Raw genomic sequence first — 23,059 nt, forward strand, 5'->3', positions numbered from 1 at the left:
AGGGTTTTGAGCACCCTAGGCGGACGGCAATTTCGCCGCCCTGCGCACTGGTCCCGCGGCTCCAGAGGAGCTGCCGCAGTGGTGTCTGCGGGAGGTCCACCGGAGCCGCGCAAGCAGCCGACTGTCCACGGCACAACTGCGGCAGCGCCATCCGAGCCGCGGACCACTGGACTGCCTGCAGGCACCACTGCGGCAGCTCCACGGGAGCTGCCTGCCATCCCCTCCGGCGGCGCCCTGACCCAGGGGACACCCTGGACTGCCGGCTACCGCCAGCAGCTCAGACTCCCTCTCTGTCCCAGCAGCAGCGGCTGCTCAACCATTTAAAAAAAAATTGGGGGGCACTTTTTGGCGCTCTCAAATCTCGGCGCCCTAGGCAACTGCCTAGTCTGCCTAAATGGTTGCACCGGCCCTATACCTACTTCATTATGTCCAAAAAGGTGGTTTCCAATGCAACATGCGAGGAAGAATAACAACTCCCAGTAACAAAAAGAAACTGAATATCTAAGACTCCCGTCCATCATGATGCAATTAATTCTGATTTTGTGTGTGTGTGTGTGAGAGAGAATATCAATCAGTTCTTTTTGTTCCTCCACCCAATCTAACTGCTGTGGGCTCCCCACATGAGAAGAACCCCCCCTGCTTTCTAAGGTGCCTATCACAGTGCTATGCGCGCACACACACACACACACACAATCCAAGTTTCCCAAAACAGGCCCACACAACAAGCACATTTCAATAGCACAGGAACAAGCTCTACAGAAACCTGTTCACATCCAGCTATCAAGCTAGGAAGAATCCAATTCTCCAGCAGCTTGGGAGAAAACCCATGGTAAAGATGAAGTGCCTGCCAGCACCTAAAACTTCTGGGTATATCTACTGTCTGTTTGGCAAATCCGACTTGAGGCAGAAAATAGAAGCTGATCTTTCCCCTCACTTTCCTTGTAATTGCTATCCCACAGTAATTTACTTTATTCATTCATTCGTATTTTGATTGTGGCAACATAAGCTCACAGCCCAGTCTCTGGACTCACACGGATGAATGTCCCCAACCAAGTTCTTAGCAACAAGTTCTTCACATCCAGACCATCTCAGGAAGATGCCTGCTAGTCAGCAAGCAGCTCCCACTAACTGACAAAGCATGCAAGTTCCAATCTGAAGGAACCTACATGGACAACCCCCTGCCTCCAGTCTCCAAAACAGCTGTCAGCACCGTAGAAGATCCCAAACATCGCAAGTTACACAGGGACAAATGGTGATATCATTTAAGCTCTGCTACCTGGCAATCGAGGAGGGGAGAAGGGTTCAAAAGCATGTCTAGACTGTAAATCTCTCTGATGGCCATATGCTCTCAGCAGAGAGAACTGAGAGCACCTGAGAAACCTACCAAAGGCTTCCTCCTCCCCAGCAGCTTCATCTCCATCTCCCCAGAGTAAGCTTGAGTCAGCTAACCTGCATCCATGCCCTGTCTCAGTCATGCACCAGGAAAAGGAGACTGGATGTGATGAAAGACAGAGCCCAATGACCGCAGCACACCGAGTGCACTGCAGCCCCAAACCCCTCTCATTATCTCCCAAAGGGGATCCTCCTATGTGTTAAGTACGGGTGATGATACAGGCCTGCAGAAATCCACCCCACGAGGCAGCTGAGCCAAATATCACTCCAGGGATATTTCACTAGAGGGAAAGAAGCCGCAGAAGAGCAACCCTGTCCATTCTTGCCAATCGGCAGGCAAGTCACCAGCACCTCATGGCCAACTGTAGAGAAGACTATTGCCATGAAACCTGACCCATCTCTCACCAGTTTACAATGGTCAAATAAATCAGTCTATGAACCACACACAGGCCTGAAGCCTGACTGGCAAGAATGGTGTGTTGAGAAAAATCAAGAGACCAGAGCTACTTCACCACACCGTTCTCAACCACCTTCCCCACAAAAGGAACACCTGACAGATAAGTGACAGAACTGCCAAATTCAAACAGTGATTCCCTGAGCAGAGCCCTGGGGATTGCTCAGGTGAAGGAAGCAGATACCCCCTCTATGAATATCCATGGGTTGTAGATCCCATATCCCTCTGGCCATGAAGCACAAGGTGTGACGGTGTACCCCATAAGTCTTCATTGGAATATATTTATGACTATATATATGATCTAACTGGAATGTTTTCTGCTACATATGCCATGTAACATCTCTGTAAAGCTTTTGATCTACTCAATACATTCCTATTTGTATTCATGTATCATTTTTGCACTTGAAGTTAGGAATATTGGCTGTATACTTGCTTGATTTCAATTGAAAAAGGAACATGCAAATTAAATGCCCAATCAAGAACTACTTAAGCCAACAATGAACTCGAAGATACCAATCCACATCGGAGCTTTCCCAGGAATGTGGCTTGGCTGGTAAGAAACTCATTCATGCATGGACATGTGACTTGCCCATGTGACTCCAAAACTCCATCTTGGAGCTGGACTTTGCATAGGAGAGAGGAGGGGGTCCCCCCCCAACAAGAGAAAGTCTATTTAAACCCGTAGGAAACCCCTCCATTTTGTCTTCAGCTGGCTAACGAGAGAGCCTCTCCAGCCCCAAGGATACCTGAAAGAAACTGGAACAAAGAACAGTAACTACAGGGGGTGTGAGTGATTGCTGGACCCAGACTAGCAGGAGACTCATCTGTAAAAGGAAGCTCACTGGAACTGGTGAGATTTTATCTGTATTCAGTTTTCTTAGACACAGACTGGCGTGTTTTATTTTATTTTACTTGCTAATCCACTTTGTTCTGTCTGTCACTACTTGGAACCACTTAAATCCTACTTCCTGTATGTAATAAAATCACTTTTTACTTATTAACTCAGAGTATGTATTAATACCTAGGGGGGGGGAGCAAACAGCTGTGCATATCTATCAGTGTTATAGAGGGCGAACAATTTATGAGTTTATCCTGTATAAACTTTATACAGGACAAAACAGATTTATTTGGGGTATGGACCCCATTGGGAGTTGGGCATCTGAGTGTTAAAGACAGGAACATTTCTGTAAGTTGCTTTCAGTTAAGTTTGCAGCTTTGGGGCACATGGTTCAGACCCCGGCTCAACAAGACCGGGTGCTGGGGTCCCAGGCTGGCAGGGAAAGCAAGGGCGGAAGTAGTCTTGGCACATCAGTTGGCAGTTCCCAAGGGGGTTTCTGTGATCCAACTCGTCACACAAAGCTTCTGTCAGGTTGCAGCATTTATACCACACTCATTGCTTTGACATACAAGTGCTTTCTTAGCCTGATCCTGTTACCCAAAATCGGGCCAGCTAGTGAACTTAGGGAGGACTAATAATCCACCAGAGTTTGGCAGAAAGCAACACGTTTATTATACTGATAGCTAAGCTCAAAAGAAGCGGGGGGAGGGGGGGGTCACACACTCGCATACTCACGCTCCCAGGACAGGTATGGCACTGGAGATGCCAGGATCCTTTAAGGTAAGTGTCCCACAGCACAGCAATGGACGGTGCGATGAAGGTCAGTCTTCCCAAGGCACGACGGAATGCAACGCAGAGAACCACTGGCCAGGAGGTCCGGGCGAAGGGCCTCCACGGGAGGTGAGCACACTCCTGAGCACATGGCCCCTTCCCCTTTTAAGGACCTGCTCCTCATGGCCTGCAACTAGAGATGACTTGGCCGCATCTGGTTGGTTACACTCCACCTCAACCAGTGTCCATGCACTGGGTGTGTGAGTGCTGCCTAATTAGAGTCCCAGACACCTTGTCTACCTGGAAGCTCTTCTGATCTTCCAGCTGTTCAACCAACCCATTCATCCCACAAAAATTCCAGGAGGGAGGGGGAGGAGGAAGCCACTTCACAGGTATTCAGAGAGGGAGAGGAGACAAGGGGGGCGGGAGGGAGGGGAGTGTAACAGACCTTTTGAGCATACAGGTTATACATAGCATACAGATCACTGGTGCTCCTACAACAGATCCTGCTCCCACAAAGACAGCCAATTGGGTGCTAAAAAGGTGCAATTTACCTGTAAATTTTAGTGGAGAAGTTTGACTGCATCTCAGCAGACAGCCTGGATTTAACAGGCTACCCAGCACTTTGAAATCCCTGCTCGTCTAGGCTTTGCAGGAAAGGAAAACGTTCTAAGCCTCTAGCACAGCACTGGACTGCAAGACTCCTTCTACAGCAAGCACTGAACTCTGAGCAGGATGGCTGCCACCAGCGAGATGAGCTGAATGGCCTTCTTCACAACTGCTTCATTGCCTGCAGGTTGTTTGTATACCAAAATGACTTCTGAGCAGCATTTGAAAGGAGGGGTCATCTGTGCTCAAGGGTAAAAGATGACTATGCTGTCCTACCAAACCATCAGCAGAGTTTTCTAGACCACACTGTACCCTACACACATAACGAGTGGGTGCCATACAGCACTATATGGACAACGTGTGTTTAGCCATGGGCACCCTTTCCAAAATTCAGTACGGGTGCAAATAATTTAGTGGAACAAGAGGAGACTAGCAAAACGGCAGGTTGGGCAAGCAAATCATCCATTCTTCTGCAAAAATATTAGCCTGCTGCCTCAGTTTCCTTGTAAATGCTATTAAATACTAGAATTAACTGACACTTCAGCTCCACTTGCTTTGTTTTGGGAAAAGCAAATATAGTAAGCTGGAGCTGTTGCTGGAGTAGAGTCAATGCTGGGAGACACATTTCAATTTAACAGGAATTTTAAAATCTTCACTTTCTAAAAATACTCAAAAAACCCAGAAATATGGAATGCAAACACTGAGTAATATTTGAATTGTTATGGTAGGCTGATGAAAAACGGGTGGAGACTAAGAACAAAAATTTCAAAATTACCACTTTCTAAAGATTTGATTGAGCATCTGATCTTTTCTGGACGCCTTTTACAACAAATCTGAAATCCTAGGCTTTACACCATATATTGTTCTTCGTGTGTTAATTACTACATTATCGGTTTTGCTTTGGCTGTATTTGTTCGTCTAATGATTTTTCACTTTTTAAAATAGCCAAAAAGAAATGTGCCACAGGGTAATCAGTTGTAGTTAGAACGGGAAGGAGGAAAAAGACCTTCATGGACCATATCTTGTAGCTTAGGCCTTGTCTACACTACAAAGTTGCAGCGCTGGTGAGGGGGTTACAGCGCTGCAACTTAGGATGTGTACACATCTGCAGGGCATTACCAGCGCTGCAACTCCCTGTTTGCAGTGCTGGCCGTACACCCGGTCATGCCTCGGGTGTAGAGGATCCAGCGCTGGATCACCAGCGCTGGTCATCAGGTGTAGACACTCACCAGCATTTTTGTTGACCTCCATGGAATAAGCAGGTATCCCAGCATACCTGAGGAAGCCTCTCTGGTAATTAAGCAAACTCCACTGCCCTCCAAGCAGGTCTCCTTCCCCGCGGTGTGCTCTGGCGTTCCCCGACCCCCCCTCCAAGCAGGTATCCAGCCCCGTGGTGTGCTCTGGCGTTCCCCGACACCCCCTCCAAGCAGGTCTCCTTCCCCGCGGTTTGCTCTGGCGTTCCCCGACCCCCCCCTCCAAGCAGGTCTCCTTCCCCGCGGTGTGCTCTGGCGTTCCCCGACCCTCCCTCCAAGCAGGTCTCCTTCCCCGCGGTTTGCTCTGGCGTTCCCCGACCCCCCCTCCAAGCAGGTCTCCTTCCCCGCGGTGTGCTCTGGCGTTCCCCGACTCCCCCTCCAAGCAGGTATCCAGCCCCGCGGTGTGCTCTGGCGTTCCCCAACCCCCCCTCCAAGCAGGTCTCCTTCCCCGCGGTGTGCTCTGGCGTTCCCCGACCCCCCCTCCAAGCAGGTCTCCTTCCCCGCGGTGTGCAACAGCGCTGCAGCATGGCCACATCTAACACCACTTGCAGCGCTGGTTGCTGTAAGTGTGGCCACTCTGCAGCGCTGGCCCTATAAAGCAGTACTAATACAGCTGTAACAACCAGCGCTGCAAAATTGTAGATGTAGACATACCCTTGTAGCCTGGAGAAAACTACAATAAGCTAGGAGCCTAGATTGTGTGAGTTCAAACCTTGCCTCTATTAACTGCTGTTTATATTGCCATGTATTTCACCAAACTTATTATTAAGTAAGGCCATGAAACCTACCAGCAACCTCCAAAACCTTAATGCATATTAACTTCCCAACTGCATAGAATGTGAGACAGTTAGATGCATCGATCTGCTGATGCAAGAGCATCTGAAGTCACTGCTAAAGTTTTGCAGCAGAGTGCAAGCTGGGGGACATACTGCTTTTAGGAGAGGGAAGTGAATGCTTTATGCTGGAGTGTGTTACCAACAGCACTGTAGGTAATATGAAAATGTCACGGAAGCCAAGAGACTTCTTTAATTTCTTATTTCCATGCTTTCAAGATTTTGGGTGAGTAGGGTGTATCCTGATACAAGCTTAACACTCACTAAATTAAGTTTTTGCTTGTGTATACACACTTTACTTGAATGCCACATGGAACAGAATTACTGCTTAGTAAGATTATTATTCAACTTCAGCCTCAGCACAGACACACTGTGGAGTCAGGGGCACAGAATTTTAAGTGCTGGCCAGATCAGATTAGCAGTTTGTCCTTATAAGAGGGACTTCACAAACACACAGCCAAGAACACAACGAAATCTTTTAAAAACTCAATTTAGATATTTAAAAAAATAGTGGCAAACATACATTCTCTTGTCAGACAACCAAGTTTGAGATCCAGGTTGTCCTCAGTCAGACAAGACACTTCTTTCCAAGACTGGGCAGGTTTACACTATGAAATATGGATCCCAATAATCTCCCACTTGCTTTACAAAAATAAAAATTTAAGAGGAGATTGTAAAGATAGAGAAAAATGTTAAAACATTCTAGACAAGCTAGTTTTTGTTCTAAATGCTTCAACATCCATCCATGCTATTTGTTGTAATACAGTACATGTGTATTTACCAATAATTTGGAAGAGTAACAGCATTGGTCTGTCCAAACTAATGTAACTGTTTTCTGATTGAGACATCAGCAATCCTGCTTAATACAAAGACGATCTGAGCCCCGGCCACATTTTCTGCCTCATTCACTCTGAAAGGGAAGACAGATGCAAGCTCTTCATCCACAATGGCTGCCAGCAGGACGTGGGAACAAGGAAGCACTGATCATCTGTTGGTTTATCATCTCTAAGGCACCATCTACACTAGGAAATTTCCCCTTGTCTGACTTGGTGGAATCAGGTCTCAATTGTATAAGGGTGCTGAAAACAGGCTCCTTCCCATCATTTCATCTCTGCTACCAGGGCAGCTGTTTTGACCACCATTTCAGGGGGACCCCTTGCTGATAACCATTATCAGCAATGGGTTAATTTCCTAGCACACATGGGACAAGTCACAAGTAGATCACAAAAGACAGCATCTCCTCAGTATGCATGTGCTAGACATAAAAACAACATACACAAACCAATTAGCTGGAGTAACACAATAATAAAGTAAAAACAATTGTGCCATTGGTAGACGAGCCACGCTTATTGGATTAGTTTGCTTAGCAGCTGAATTTCACTTCCCTCCTCTTCCAGAATGTAGCACAGGGACTCATTCAAGGTAATAATATACACAGCCCTCAATACCAGTGAAAATAGCCACATTTTGCTGACACTGAGGTCAGTAAGAATTCTGCCATGGACTGCAATGGGAGTAGGATCAGGCCATTCTGTAAAACAACCTGAATTGCAGCACGGAAATGTCGAGCTGAAGAGAAGGAAAGTTCCAGCGAAGGGGGCAGTAGGAACATAGAAAAAGACTTGATTTGGGAGCAGGGCTAGGGAAGATAATTTTTAGACTGATGGAGTGAAAATGAAGATACTTGCACACAGTTTTTTTGTACACTTGAATTAATTTTTTTAATAAAGTATTTTTTTGGGGGGTTCTGTTGAAGTTTTCAGTTGTTAAGAGTATTTCCACTTCTGAACGTGTTTTAACCTCAGGATCTTTGCATTAGCCTGGGTATCCATTTTAAACAGATGTCTGCTTTCAACCAAAAGCATACACGTATTTTTAAAATACTTGAAAAGTGTTTGAAGTGAGAACTGAGAGATTATTTTTACTTTAATACAATCAAAAAGGAAGTGGTTTTATACAAGCCCACGTCCAGACTACCCCGCCGTATCGGCGGGTTAAAATCGATTGCTCGGGGATCGATATATCGCGTCTAGTCTAGACGTGATATATCGATCCCCGAGCACGCTTACATCGATTCCGGAACTCCATCAACCCGAACGGAGTTCCAGAATCGACATGGAGAGCCGCGGACATCGATCCCGCGCTGTCTGGACAGGTGAGTAATTCGATCTTAGATATTTGACTTCAGCTACGTTATTCACGTAGCTGAAGTTGCGTATCTAAGATCGATTTTCCTCCCCTAGTCTGGACGAGGCCCAAGAGAGCACAGCCCTGAAGACAAATGTATTCCATGTCTGTAGATCCTGGTCAGTGTTAACTTTGTACTCATCCTTTCAAACTAATACAACAACTGTTTACCTGACCTCTTAAAAGTGCCTCTTCCAATTAAATGGCCTGATCCTACAATCCTTACTCACCATTAACCCTTAAAATAAAAAGTACACACACACCAGAAATTCAGTGCATCACTCAGGTCCTTTGGATAGCACACTGTTATATAAATACATACCATGAGTTACAGTAAGAGAGGGAATGAGAATGCAGGATAGTGTGATGTAAAGCACTTTATAAATGGTGATTAGATACAGATGCTTCATCAACGAGTTAGCAATGGCCACATTATTCACAAGTGGCCAAGTCATGGATGAGTTATTCAGAGCTCCCCAAATGAGTGCCAATAAAGCCATTACGCCAAACGGTACTATCATGTATTCTGTAGATGCCACATATTTTAGAAATACTTCATAGTTTAATTTCTCTTAAAAAAAAGCATGATTATTTTTTACATTCCTTCACCTGTAAAGCCCAGGTCCTTCAATAACATCAATCCAACTGCCAGGTGGAGGGAAAAGACATGTAATAAATTTAAGAATCCTCTAAAAAAGTGACCTAAAATTGATCCTCCTAACATAGTATCATACCACTAAAGTCTAATGTCTCAGGAGTTTCCAGGAACCTTTCAAATAACAAAGTGCCCAAGTCCAGCCCTTCACCAGCCATTGAACTGTATTAGACTCATGGACTTTAAGGTCAGAAGGGACCATTGTGACCATCTAGTTTGATCTCCTGCATATTGCAGGCCACCAAACCTCACCGATTCCTGAAATAGGCCCATAACCTCTGGCTGAGTTACTGAAATCTCAAATCATGGTTTAAAGACTTCAAGTTACAAACAATTCACCATTTATACTAGTTTAAACATGACTCATGAACTATGCTTGACTCATGACACCTATGACCTAGGGAGGTGGTGGAATTTCCTTCCTTAGAGATTTTTAACGTCAGGCTTGACAAAGCCCTGGCTGGGATGATTTAGTCGGGAATTGGTCCTGCTTTGAGCAGGGGGCTGGACTAGATGACATCCTGACGTCCCTTCCAACCCTGATATTCTATGATTCTATGCTGCAGAGGAAAGCGAATCTCCCCGCCCTCAGGGTGTTGGCCAAACTGACCCAGGGAGAAATTCCTTCCCAACCCCAAATATGGCGATCAAGTTAAACCCTATCACTAAAGTCACCAGTTCTGCTCCTCTTACCAGTACAAATTTCCACACTTGGGGTGTAAAGAAGACTCAATGCTCCAACAGGCTGTTTCTTGAATGAGAAATGGCAACTGTTTGAAGCTGTTGAGAAATTTTAAAATAGTTTGAGGGGGCAAGGATTAGCGTTTAGAATACAGGTGAGACTTGGGGGAAAGGTGAACGATAACATGCAATGTATCACCTGTTTAGCAGCACCAAATATGTGGTGTTTGCATAAAAGAGTTTGGTGTGTAAGACTTGCTGATTGCCTGTTATAAAGTTTACATTTCCTTTTGAGTACTGGAGCCCAGACAAGTACCATAAGCTGCTGTTATTCTGTTGTCTGACAAACCTGTCTCTAAAAAGGTGGAACTAATTTCTGTTATAGTTGAAGACCAATCCATGTCCTTATTTAGGCAAAACTTCTGTTAAGAAAGGAATGCAGGATTTATCCTCATTTCCTAAGTGGAAATTTAGATTCCAATTCAGCAAGTCACTTAAACACATGTCTAACTTTAAGCTACCGACATCAACCGGACTACTTAGTTAGACACGTGCTTAAAGACCTTTCTGACTTTGGGCCTTGGAGGTGAACTAACAGGCACTGAAAATAGATATTTAAAATGGAACTGTTCACAAGTTAATCCTGGTCGTGTAAATGGAACTGCTAATGTTAAACTTGCCTTGAAATAGATTGTGGGTCTGTGTTTGGAAGCATCTGTTCAAGTTTAAGCATATAAAACATTTTTCAGTCCAATGATTCCATAAGGAAATGTCTCAAACATCAGCTCAGCTGACTCAAATTTTCCATTGGATTTCCCTTAATACAGCTATGACCATAAATACACTATTCATTATTTCAAATAGATCTTTTTATTTATAGGGTTAAAAAAGAAGCTTTAATTCATTTTATCACAGAAATCCTGAGATGTTAATTTAAACATCACCACTACTTAAATAGTCCATAGTCCAACATGTTTTATAGCTAGCCTTTAACTAAGCAATATACATTTTCAGCAGGTAAAATGCAGTTGATCTTTTTGCTACTGTGCAATGATAAGTATTGTATCTTGCTGCAGAAAAGCTCCGAACTTTAAATTATACACATAATCCTCCCTCCAGAAAGTTTTACTTCTGAAAATATCACTTCATTAGAATGTCACTGTGCTCTATTACCAAAACACACTTGACAGCATGGTAATTTAAAACAGTTCATAAAGACTTTGTGGTCCTTTGCCCTTATTTTTCATTTTGTGATTAAATTTAGAGTATTTGCAATAGCCGATTTCATGATTCATTTAATTTTTTTTTGAACCTCAAAAGACTTCTGAAAGTCAAAAGGACAAACTCTCACCTAGATCCACATGCTCTCTAGCCCCCACCCAGAACACACACCACAACTTAGCAAAACCTATGCAAGAATTCAATCAATCCTTATCAGGCACAAACAGTCTTTGTCTACGAAAGAATTCTCCCTCATAAGTTTTGAAAAGTTGGATTGGTTTGAAACACAGCGAAAACCATCCTAAGAGACCACTCACAAGACTGATAGAAACGGGTGGCTTAGCAGAAGTAGGTGTTGTATCAAAATTGTACGCAACATTTCTGGAATCTTGGATGGTCTCTTAAAACAGATTTCTCTATAATCAAAACCAAAACAACTTCCCAAACCGATATAAAGAAGTTCATTGTTGGACCAAGACTTTGCATGCAACATTTCAATTCGGAGCAAAATGTTACAGTCAAATTACAGCTACTCAAATAGAAAAGAGATACTGAAAACTGAAAAAAATTCCTTTCACAGGAGTTGTAGATATATTTGTAAAAGATGCATTCCCAATTCTGATCTAATTCAGCCAAAAGGCTCTAAAATGGTGATCAGTCTGAATGTACAGCTGACTTAGTTCATGAACAGCACCTGCACCTTTGCTCAGTCTCCTGCATACCCCTGGTTGAGAACCACTGCTTTAGAGCCTTTAGCACTCAGTTCCAAAGACTGTCAGGCCATAGCTGGCTTAAACCCATTCTGATCTGCCCAAGCAAAACTTGCTGCTAGTGATGTTTCAAAGTCTTAAAATAGCTGCTAGCATATTTATATCCTTCTTTCATCTCCCCCGACACACACACCCATCCTTTCAACTGGACCACAGAGTACATAGCTCTCATGAGTACAGCATATAGTTTCATTACAAAGAAACCAAAAAAAAGTTGTTCACCCTAAATCTACACCTCCTGGCCAGCCCCACATGTGCTATACTACATCCAGAAACACAACTTTTTCCAGCTTGCATTTTAAATTACTCCACTAAGCTTTATACAAGTCAGATCAAATACTTACCTCAGTTCAATGAATTTTGGGGAGAACAGGACAGACTGTACGTACACCAGTCCTTCAGGAGGTTGCATCTCAGAGCAGAGAGTATGCAGCTGTGTACTTCCACATTTCCTGTCTAGGCACACAGAGAAGTCAGACGGCGCCTCTGCTGCTAAACCCAGGTTGGGAACAGTCTCTTCTCTTCTTAGAACAGGGGTTCTCAAACTGTGGGTCGGGACCCTTCAGGGGGTTACAAGGTTATTATGTGGGGGGCTGTGAGCCATCAGCCTCCACCCCAAACCGCACTTTGCCTCTAGCATTTATAACAGTGTTAAATATATAAAAAGTGTTTTTAATGTATAAGGGGGGGTCACAGTCAGAGGCATGCTATGGGAAAGGGGACACCAGTACAAACGTTTGAGAACCACTGTCTTAGCCTATCACCATTTTAACAGTTTTACATAAATGTAGTAAGATAAGGTGATTTAAGGTAGCTATTTGCAACCTGATTTTGGTGCTGTTGGTAGAATTTTAAAATCTGGGGCCAAAAGGTCATGAGATCAAGTTCCCACACTGGGATCTGTATTTGCACCAAATGCTTGCAGGCTATTTTGGAGGGCAGAGGTGGGGATGGGGAGAAGCAGCATAGATGTGCTTGTAGAAGCGCATCCTTGCATGAAAGAGTATTAAAGGTCCGTCTGCTTATCGCTGTTCCAATGGAAATTATAGACTCCTTGGTATGTCTTGAAACCAAGAGAAAGTAACCCTGTGATTTGGGGCCAATATTCTCTACCAAGCAAAAAAGCAAGTGCTAATGCTGAAGGCTGTGTTAACATTACCCAATCCTTACACTACCAGGATATAACATATTCCCTCCAATGTCAAAACATATATCTGTAAGTAAATTTTGTTCTACTCAGAAAAGGAAGAGATTGCATTATAAGGAATTCAGAGATATTCAAGGCTTAATGTCTATATGCCCATAATCTGATATTTTTTGGCGTATGCACTGCTAGTTGGACTGTCTACTTCCCCAGATAAACGGCAGCTGAGTACTTATGGGGGACACATCCTGAGCACCCCCCACTGTCCCCCCATAATTGGATACAAATACTTAATGCTAACACAGAAGTTTCACCTCCCATAATGGCCAAATATCCTATTTAGTTTCAAAAAGAATATCTAAAATCCTTTCTCATCTATAAAACTATAGCTTTGCAAAACAGCCCACATCTATGGAATAGCTACTTGGAAAAATTTACAGTCTTGGTTCTTACTAAAAAAACAGCTCTGATAACAAAAGACATTTCACAATTAAATTTTCTAGACTCCTGCACTTTTTGGCTCAGGAATATATATACACGTTTAGTCTTAATGTGTGTCAGCTGCTTAGGTTTTCCATGCAATCCTTCCTCTCTGCTCACTAAGCAAGCCTTTTTCACATTTAAAACCTAAGGGAAAGATTTTCAAATGGCAGTTAGCCACTTAATTCCTATTGATTTTCACTGGTTAGGTGCCTCTGAAATCTTCCCCTAAATCTAGTATACGTTACTTGTTACCCCCTGCAACTTCCAATTTTTTGTAAATGTTAATAATTAATTTTTAACAGCCCAGAGAATTAATTTAGTAAAATAACCTCTAAGTTGTTGACAATTCAAATGATCAAGTTACATCAACAACACCTAAGTAGGGCTCTTTGGCTCACTTTGGAAAGTTTTCAAACTAGAAAAACTATTGTAGTATTGTATCTGGCCCACACTCATCAGCTAAGGTTACTTCTAAAACTTCCTTTTAAATAATAATTATGAAGAACAAATTCAAAACAGCAAATTCCAGCCTGCCTTTTGAATTCTGCTACAAAGGAGCATGATCTATAAAAATAGCTTTGATAGGGTTGATTTCACTAGATACATATTGTTAAAGCTTCCCTTTTACCTCTGTGATCACAATAGGCTGTTGTGGAAATTGCAGCACACTTGAAACCAAAATTTCACAAAGTAAGAAAAGCGGATTGGATTTTTTTAACAGAAAGAGAGGGGAAAGACAGAAGCAGCACAGAATTATTGCTAAAATTTACTCACATGGTTCACTGGTTCCTAGTGGAAAAAATATTAGACTCAATGCGAGGAGACGTCAAGTGTTGTTCCAAAAGGACAAAGACAAGATACTCAAAATTATATTGTTGAATGTGGAGAAGAAATAATCTGTGAGCATCTATTTCAGCTAGGGTGAATATTAAAGTGCTCTTGAAAAAAAAATTGACAGAAGCTGAAACATAAAGTCATTTTCCAACACTGTTATTGTTTGAGAACCTCCTAGCACAGCCCCCTTCCTCCTCCCCCTACACTGTGCAGACAAATTGCAATGCAAGTCAGAACAACTCCAGGGGGATACTATGGGTTTTCCTCTCGTACTGGAGCCTGAAAACCTTTATGACAATAATCAGTAATGATGAGAAACGCAAACTCCAGTCTCTTTCTAGCTCTATCCTCTCCCAGCCAATTATTTCAGCAAAGTAGTTTAGGCAATAATATTTCATTAATCTTTTCCCTCCCCTCTAATTATAGCAGATATCTCAGACTCCATGTGTGCAGGCATAGCTACTGGGAAGCAAAATGCAACCATGACAGAGACCCTGAAACAAAGCTGTTGAAAAAAATACTGCTGATCTATCACCAAACCACGCCAACCCACCAGCGCCACCACACCCTAACAAATTCAACCCTCACCCAAAAGCACAATTTCTTCGCAACTGCAGGTGGCTTGATAGATTTTAAGCACAACCCCTCCTCCCCAACTCAAACAAGAATTTAAATAGTTAACATTTTTATTATCCTAAAGGCAACCAAAACAAAAAAAGAAACCAAAACAAACGTGCACTCACTTCACTTGGTCTCACTGGGGCTTGAGCGTGAACACAAATGGGGGACAGGATCCTAGCTGAAAGGATTGAATGTGAACCCCAGAAAATAATGGGGAGTACCCAGAAGGAAAAACTGTTTTCCTAAGGAGATGGCGTGCTCCATTATCACATCATCTATACTTCTGCCACGCTCACTCTGGATACACTAACTCCAGCTTGGCTCTTTACTGCTCTCAGAAAGTTCTTCCAAATTTGCTACTTTGGCTTTGTCTACACAACGCCGCTTTTAGCGACAGATTTATGTCGCTACAGCTGCGTCACTAAAAGGAGCACGGTGTAGTCGCTGTTTGTCGTCTCTCCTGAAACTTCCACCACCAACCGAGTGCTGTTAGCATTAGAGTGGTCCTGCCAACAAAAGAGCTTTTCACACCAGCCTGTGTCGTTGGCAAAACTTTTGTCTTTCGGGAGTCTGTGTGTGTTTTAATGTCCCTGAAAGACAAAAGTTTTGTCGTTCAGTTGCTGGTGTAGACATAGCCTTACATTCCTTCCCCCTCTTTTGCATTAACTAGCTGAAGACTGTTCCTAGCCCTACACTTTACTTATAACCCTGTTGTTATAGGGTTCCTAAGAAAAGCTCTGAAAAGGCTTGGAACTGTGTTGGATTTGGGCTAGTTTCCAAACTATACACATTTATAAGAGACAAGAGGGTCTCCTCTTTTCCCTCCCCCTCTTCAGTCCTGTCTCTGACAAGGGCCAATTCCCTGCATGAAGCTCATCCGTATGGTCAGCAGGGTATTTCCATGGCATACAGGGCCCTACCCCTGCCGGTCACCTGGGGGTCTCTGTCCACCCTGTAACTGCAGTGACGGTACTAGCCCACTGGGGGGCCTAGACAGGAATATTTCCTCCCCCCAATAAAACACACTAATAGTTAATGGGGTCACAAGCACTGGCCTGGTCTGCTCACGCCTAGCACTGGCCCTGCTGAGCCGCATCCCCACAGGACCCGCGGCGACCAGGGAACCACTGGGATTTTTAATGCTTCAAAACTCACAGGAGGGAGGCAGCTTGTAAACCACCCTGAGTCCCTGACACACACTTGATGTCCTCTCCCCACCCCCACCAGTTTCACTGCCCCAGCCAACCCTGCCAGCCCCAGTGCTCCCCCACCAGCCCCACTGCCCCCACCAACTCTGCCAGCCCCAGTACCCCAACCGTCTGTCAGCCCCAGCGCCCCAGCCAGCCCCCACCAGCCCCACTGCCCCCACTACCCCTACCAACCCCACTACCCCAGCACCTCCAACTGTCTGTCAGCCCCACTGCCCCAGGCAACACCCCCAACCCCACTGCCCCCCAACCCTGCCAGCTCCAGTACCCCCACTACCCCTACCAACCCCACTGCCCCCAACCCTGACAGCTCCAGTACCCCCACTACCCCTACCAACCCCACTGCCCCCCAACCCTGACAGCTCCAGTACCCCCACTACCCCTACCAACCCCACTGCCCCCCAACCCTGCCAGCCCCAGTACCCCCACTACCCGTACCAACCCCACTGCCCCCCAACCCTGCCAGCCCCAGTACCCCCACTACCCGTACCAACCCCACTGCCCCCCAACCCTGCCAGCCCCAGTACCCCCAACGGTCTGCCCCACTGCCCCAGCCAACCCCCACCAGCCCCACTGCCCCCCAACCCTGCCAGCCCCAGTACCCCCACTACCCGTACCAACCCCACTGCCCCCAACCCTGCCAGCCCCAGTACCCCCACTACCCCTACCAACCCCACTGCCCCCCAACCCTGCCAGCCCCAGTACCCCCACTACCCCTACCAACCCCACTGCCCCCCAACCCTGCCAGCCCCAGTACCCCCACTACCCCTACCAACCCCACTGCCCCCCAACCCTGCCAGCCCCACTGCCCCCCCGCCGGTGTCCCCCGCTCACTCACTCGGCCGGCGGCTCCAGGGCGCGGCCGGGCGGGTCTCTGGCCGGTCAGTGCCCGGGAGCGGCCCCGCATCGCTCCCCTCGGCCGGCCGGACCAGCGCTCGGAGCCTCCCGGGGCCGCCCCCCGCCAGGCGAGGGCAGCGGGGCGCATGCGCAGCTCGCCACCGGCCGCTCCAGTCTGCGGGGGGGGCGGCGGGCTGCGCTCGGGCGGTGCACGGCGCGGGGCGCACGGCAGTTGCCGGGGGCGGTGGTTTGCACACGCGGTGCCAGTTGCCCTGAGCTGCGTGGTGTTTGCACGCGCGATGTCACTTGCACGTAGTGCAAGAGTTTGCACGCGCGGTGCCAGTTGCCCTGAGCTGCGTGGTGTTTGCACGCGCGATGTCATTTGCACATAGTGCAAGGGTTTGCACGCGCGGTGCCAGTTGCACAGTGTAAGGTGGTGTTTGCACGTGCGATATCATTTAAACGCACAGCACGGGGCGTTTGCTCACATGATGCCAGCTGCCCAGTGCATGGCGATTGTAAGTGCAATACAAGGTGCCCTGTGCAAGGTGGTGTTTGCACATGCAGTGTGTGGTACAGCACAGCCAGAGGGCAGCAGGAGAGGGTTAGGAGGGAGCCTTATTCCCTGTAAGGGGAAGAAAGTTTGCTATAAATCAATTAGAGCACCTGAAGCCAGTTACGGCACCTGCAGTTTGTCACATGAGCAAACCCTCCTGCTGCAATCAGACAGTGTGGGAGTAGGAGCAGAAAGCATTGGTGTTGGAGCAGAGAACGGTTTGGAGAAGTGCTGTGGTGGGTTAAGAAGTCCTAGACTCTAGGTAAGGGGCACCTGGCTTGTGCAGAGGGAGGGCAAGAAAGCTGAAGGGCAGGAGATGGAAGTAGCCCAGGGGAAGGAAATGTCAGTTCAAGTGGTTCACCACTATCTTCAGGGCCCCTGGAGTAGAGGATGGGTCCAGGTCTCTCCCTCTCCACTCCCCTCCTCTAGGATACTAGTGGGGCAATTAATTTTCCACTTTAAGGGCAAGAAATGGTGCCCCAAATCCCGCCCCCCAAGAAGAAAAAGTGTGAAACCCATCATAATAGTGCTGGCAATTTGCCATATGTGTCATTTGCACACACAATGCAAGGTGTTTGCACACACGATGCCAGTTGCATAGCACTGGGTGGTTGCATACAGGATGCCTGATGCATGTGTTTTTGTATATGGCAGTGGTTAGCAACCTTTCAGAAGTGCTGTGTCAAATCTTCATTTATTTGCTCTAATTTAAGGTTTTGTGTACCAGTAATACATTTTAATGTTTTTAGAAGATCTCTTTATATAAGTCTTTAATATATAACTAAACTATTGCATGTAAAGTAAATAAGGTTTTTAAATGTTTAAGAAGGTTCATTTAAAATTAAATTAAAATGCAGAGCCCCCCCCCCACCCCGACATGTGGCCAGGACCTGGGCAGTGAAAGTGCCACTGAAAATCAGCTTGTGTGCTGCCTTCGGCACGTGTGCCATAGGTTGCCTATCCCTGGTATATGGTGTCAACCGCACATTGCAAGCTCCTGGCTGATGCCAGTTACACACTGATACCAGATGTACATTTCAAGTTGTTTGCCTGATGCTAGTTAGATTGTAAGATGTTTCTCTCTGTTAATTTCATCCTGTTTCTCTTATACCCCTGGCACACCCCATTACAGCTATTCCCCAGCCTTGCAGGGTGTCCAAAAATCCTTTCTCAATGCTGAGACATGTATCGCATCCCCTTAGTCATCACTTCACCCAGCTATACATAGTTAGCTCTTTTGATCTTCAACCTTATTTTCATTTTCAGATCCTTAAAAAAATGTTAATGGAGATGCGGACCCCTTTGGAAATCTTAGACATAGTGTGTGGACCAGAAAACCACTGTTCTAAATCATTCTCCTCAGCTCCCTGGCCACTTCTGAATTGCTCTTCTCCCAACTCCATCCAGTTTGTCAATATCTTTCTGGTAATAAGGGCTCAGTACTGAATGCAACAGGGTCTGTTGTTTTGCTTTGAACATTCATTTCTGGTTAGATGCTCGCAATCCTGGCATCCCACGTCTGCTCCTGAAAGCAAGTTATTTAAAACAACATTTTTTAACATAATATTAAATATTATAATACCCAAATTATATAAAACATTTTTAAAAGTAATCATTCTATACTACTCCTCTCTACTTATCAGAGACAGGGTGTGGGGAGGTAATATCTTTTATTGGACCAACTTCTGTTAGTGAGAGACACTAGTTTTCCAGCCACACACAGCTTGTCTCTCTCACCAACAGAAGTTGATCCAATAAAAAGATATTATCACACCCATCTTAGCTCTCTAATATCTTGGGACCCCCATGGCTACAACTACACTGCATCTTTCTACCTACGCCATTTGAAAAATAAATATGAAACAGCAATAATAATAACAAAACAGGACTAGTACCTTATGTATAGTTCCTTTCATCTGGAAGCATGCCCACACAGAAATACATCCATTTCTGCAGAGGACGGAGGCAGCTGTTGAGCAGAGAATACCACACTTCAGGGCAGGAAATGCAGAAGAATTTTATATCCAATTGAAATTACAGGCACAGTGTGAGAGGGCAGAATGTAGGACCTATGTCAGCATTCTGCCAGAACACTGGAGTAATATTGGTACCTACTTTATTCAAAATGCTTATTACATCAGTATAACATACAGGTCTCATTTATAAAGTCAGTCTTGTTCATTTCAAATTAATTTCAAGGCAATAGTTTATTTTAAAAATCTTCTTTATGCATCTAGAAAAAAAAACCCTTATCCAAGGATCTTAAAACACTTTACAAAGGTAAAGGAGTATCATTAATCCCATTTCGCAGATGAAGAATGTGAGGCACAACATCTCACAGGGAGTCAGTATCTGAGTTGGGAATAGAATTCACATTTTGTATTCCCTGTTCTGCTCTTAAGTAGCATTCCTTGCAATGCTTTAAAATACAGGGAGCAAGCAGATCCTCCCCAGGCGTACATTTTCACAGGTCAATTGACTTCAGTGGAGTTAGGACAGTTTACACCAGCTGAGGATCTGTTCTCACATCTATAAATAAGCATTTGTCATATCCTGGAACTGTTCCATCAAATAAATAAAGTCATTTTAATCAATTTATGATGATGTATAAGAAGGTGCAGTGTTTTCTTGGTGAATTCTCGGCTCCATTGAAGCTAATGACAAAACTCTCAACGGGAGACAAAACTTCAGTGGGGCCAGGACGTCACCTCTTGTGTTTAAATTAGGACTTCTGGTGGCAGGACTCTGGGGTTCAGTTGTCAGCTCTAATTCTGTGAAAGACAGAATCATAGAAACATTGGGCTGGAAGAGGCCTCAAGAGGTCAAGTCCAGCCACCTGCACCAAGGCAGGACCAAGTAAACTAAGACCATCCCAGACAGGTATTGGTGTAACCCAAAGATCGGATATACAGATACCTCCCTTGGAAGCCTATGTGATGCTGTATGGAAGATGGGAGACCGTTTTATAATATTAGTGATACTGATATTATAAAACTGCAGGGAATCTGACCAGATGTGCCATGTAAGGTATCTGTGAAAATTAGTCAAGTATGATGATCTTGTTTATATGTTTGTAACACCTTTGTACTGTGCGTTATAGGTCTGTAGGGTGTATCTGTATTTCCAGGCTTGTGCTGTGTTTCTGGGTGACACCCCCAGACAGATTGGCAGCAGCACTGCTGAGCCTGTTCGATGGCCCATCACAGGACATCAGCCCGACAGTGAACCCATTGACAGGAACTAGGGGATACAGCTTGTGAGTCAGCAAGAGATGTGGCATGCCTGTGGACAGAGAACTCTAAGGCTTTTCCATGCCATGTGCTGTGCAGCTTGTGTTCTGGAACAAAGGAAGTACCAGTCACATGGCAAAAGGAATATAAAGGGCAGCTGCATCTTCTCAATTTTGTCTCCATTCCTGCTTCTTACCTCTGGAGTAACTTTTCTACAAACGAAGCTCTGAACAAAGGGTTGAACGACCCATCTAAGCTGTGGATCTGTTCTAGGGGGACTTTCAAGGCAGCAAACTCACCAAAACTGCTAAAAACCTGATATGTGGACTTTGAAGTCTCTGTATCTGAGCGCTTTATCTTTTAACAACTCTCTTCTTGTTCTTTCTTTTTTTTTCTTTATAATAAACTTTTAGTTTTAAACACTAAAGGACAGGCTGCCAGCGTGGTATTTTGGGTAAGATCCAAACTAATACTGACCTGGTAATGAACATTTTGTATATGAGATCATTTATATATGAGATCGTGATTATACAAAAAGGAGGAATATGAGGTTCCAGGACTCTGTCTGCCCCAAGCAACAGAATGTCACAGGTAGCACCAGCGACTTCTGGGTCTGCTTCAAAACACCGCCCAGGCGTGTGATTGGGCCACATGAGGGAACCCGAACTGGAAATTCTGGGCTAAGGGGTATTGGATGTGGGGAGAGAGTGGACGACTTCTCTGGCACAAAGCTGTGGGTCTGATTCTGGGCTACCAATGCTGTTTGCACTCTGCAGAAATGGAGGGAGGGGGCTGAACAACTGGGGATGATTTTTTTTTAAAGCAAGATTTTAATTGCTCTTCAACTCTGGACATTGCATTGCTCCCTCGACCGCCCCCCCCCACCTCTTTCTTTCTTTCTTTCTTTCTTTCTTTCTTTCTGTTAAAGCTCATGCAATTCCTTAGAGAGTTGTGATCAAGTACTTAAAAAAAATGTTGCTATAAATCAATCAATCCACTCTATCAGGAATTCGGCTGCAACATAGTCTGAAAAAAAAAAGGATTCAACTGTTGCTTTTCCAAAAAAAAAACAACCCAAGCAGTTATTTTCTGTGTAGATTTTAGTAGCATGGTCTGTGCTTTTTAAAAATCATGGAACTAGGTTTTAAAAAAAAAAAAGATGAAGAATTAAAAGAAAAAAAAACCTGAAGATGCCTTTTCTGTATAGTTGTAAGTTTCCCCTGGGAAGCTGACTAAGGGCTACTTGTAGATAATCTTCAAGAGTCTAGAGCAGGGGTGGCCAAACTTACTGACCCTCTGAGCCACATATGACAATCTTCAGAAATTTGAGAGCTGGGCCACACCTGCCGGGGCTCGGGGCTTCAGCCCTGTGGTGGGGTTAGGGGCTTCTGCTGTGTTGGGAGGTCTCAGGCTGAAGCCCTTAGCCCCCCCTTGCCCCTGAGCTCCCCAAAACAGTCTGGTAGGCAGAGAAGCGGGGGGAACACGGGGGAGTCAGAGAGCCACACTTCAAGTGTAAAAGAGCCGCCTGCAGCTCACAAGCTATAGTTTGGCCACCCCTGGTCTAGATAAACAACTTGCACATCCAAAGAAAGTGGCTTCTTCTGAATTTTTGCAGGGAAAGCTGGATCTTTGTGGCACGTACGTTGTTTGATTTTGACTCCTTAAACTTTGCTCAAAACACTTCCTAAATAAATGGGTTTGGTATTAATCTATTTGGGGCCTTCATTGTATGCTAACTCCTGCTCTTGTTGCAAAAACTCCCATGAACTCTGATGTGCTGAATACGTTGGCAAATATTGACCATCAGCTTAATATGTAGAAATAGCAATCCACTGAGCTAATATAACAATCAATATTGTGTTTCTATAAGCTCCATGCAGTTTAACAATCCACTGTGTTAGAATCAGGTAATTTTCTCCTTTGGATTATAAGGGTACTATGTATTTTTTAATATGAAGAGAACACGTTAATGGTGCAGGTACTGCTGTTAGTACTGTCCTGGAGTCATTTCCTTTCAGATAGATGCTCTGTGTGGCACTCGCTTTAAAGAAGACTAGTAGGGATTCTAATTTTCAGATTGCACGCATTGCTAGCAGGTCGCAGCTAGGAAGCTTGCACATAAAGATTTGAATTTTGTTTTCAGATTTCACATTAGTAGAATACCGTGTCCAAATACTTCACTGCACAATTATAGGCCAGATGTTTTGTTTTCAAACTGACAGATTTGAACATTTGATGTTGCCAGACAGCGAGTGGACTGAATTTTTAAATGTGTTGAACTTGAAGGTGACAATCCAGGTTTAAATATGCTGCTGATTGTAGATTTTTGAAAGTATTCACCTCCAGGGCCAAATTCTGCCATCGTTTATTAAGCAAGCCCCGAGGGGCTTTCTGCTCAAGTGAGGAGCACAGACTTTGGCCCTAGTTTAAATTGCTGCCTTACCCTGAATGAAAAAACCGGTTGGACTAAACTATACTCTGT

General features: G+C 44.9%; 1 protein-coding gene across 3 annotated transcripts in view; it reads right to left on the reverse strand.

The window, feature by feature from the left end:
- The window catches only part of GJC1 (gap junction protein gamma 1), a 33,783-nt gene extending 14,480 nt beyond the window's left edge, over nucleotides 1-19,303 (reverse strand). Inside the window, exon 1 of one of the 3 annotated variants that reach the window (XM_030541282.1) lies at nucleotides 19,243-19,303. The gene's annotated coding sequence lies outside the window, so the exon portion shown is untranslated. Of the gene's footprint in view, nucleotides 1-12,008; nucleotides 12,130-16,792; nucleotides 16,874-19,242 lie in introns of those variants that run through there. The other 2 variants (XM_030541280.1, XM_030541281.1) reach the window with 2 other exon arrangements.
- Nucleotides 19,304-23,059: the final 3,756 nt, after the last annotated feature.

Source organism: Gopherus evgoodei, chromosome 23 (assembly GCF_007399415.2).
Source record: "Gopherus evgoodei ecotype Sinaloan lineage chromosome 23, rGopEvg1_v1.p, whole genome shotgun sequence".
Lineage (NCBI taxonomy): Eukaryota > Metazoa > Chordata > Testudines > Testudinidae > Gopherus > Gopherus evgoodei.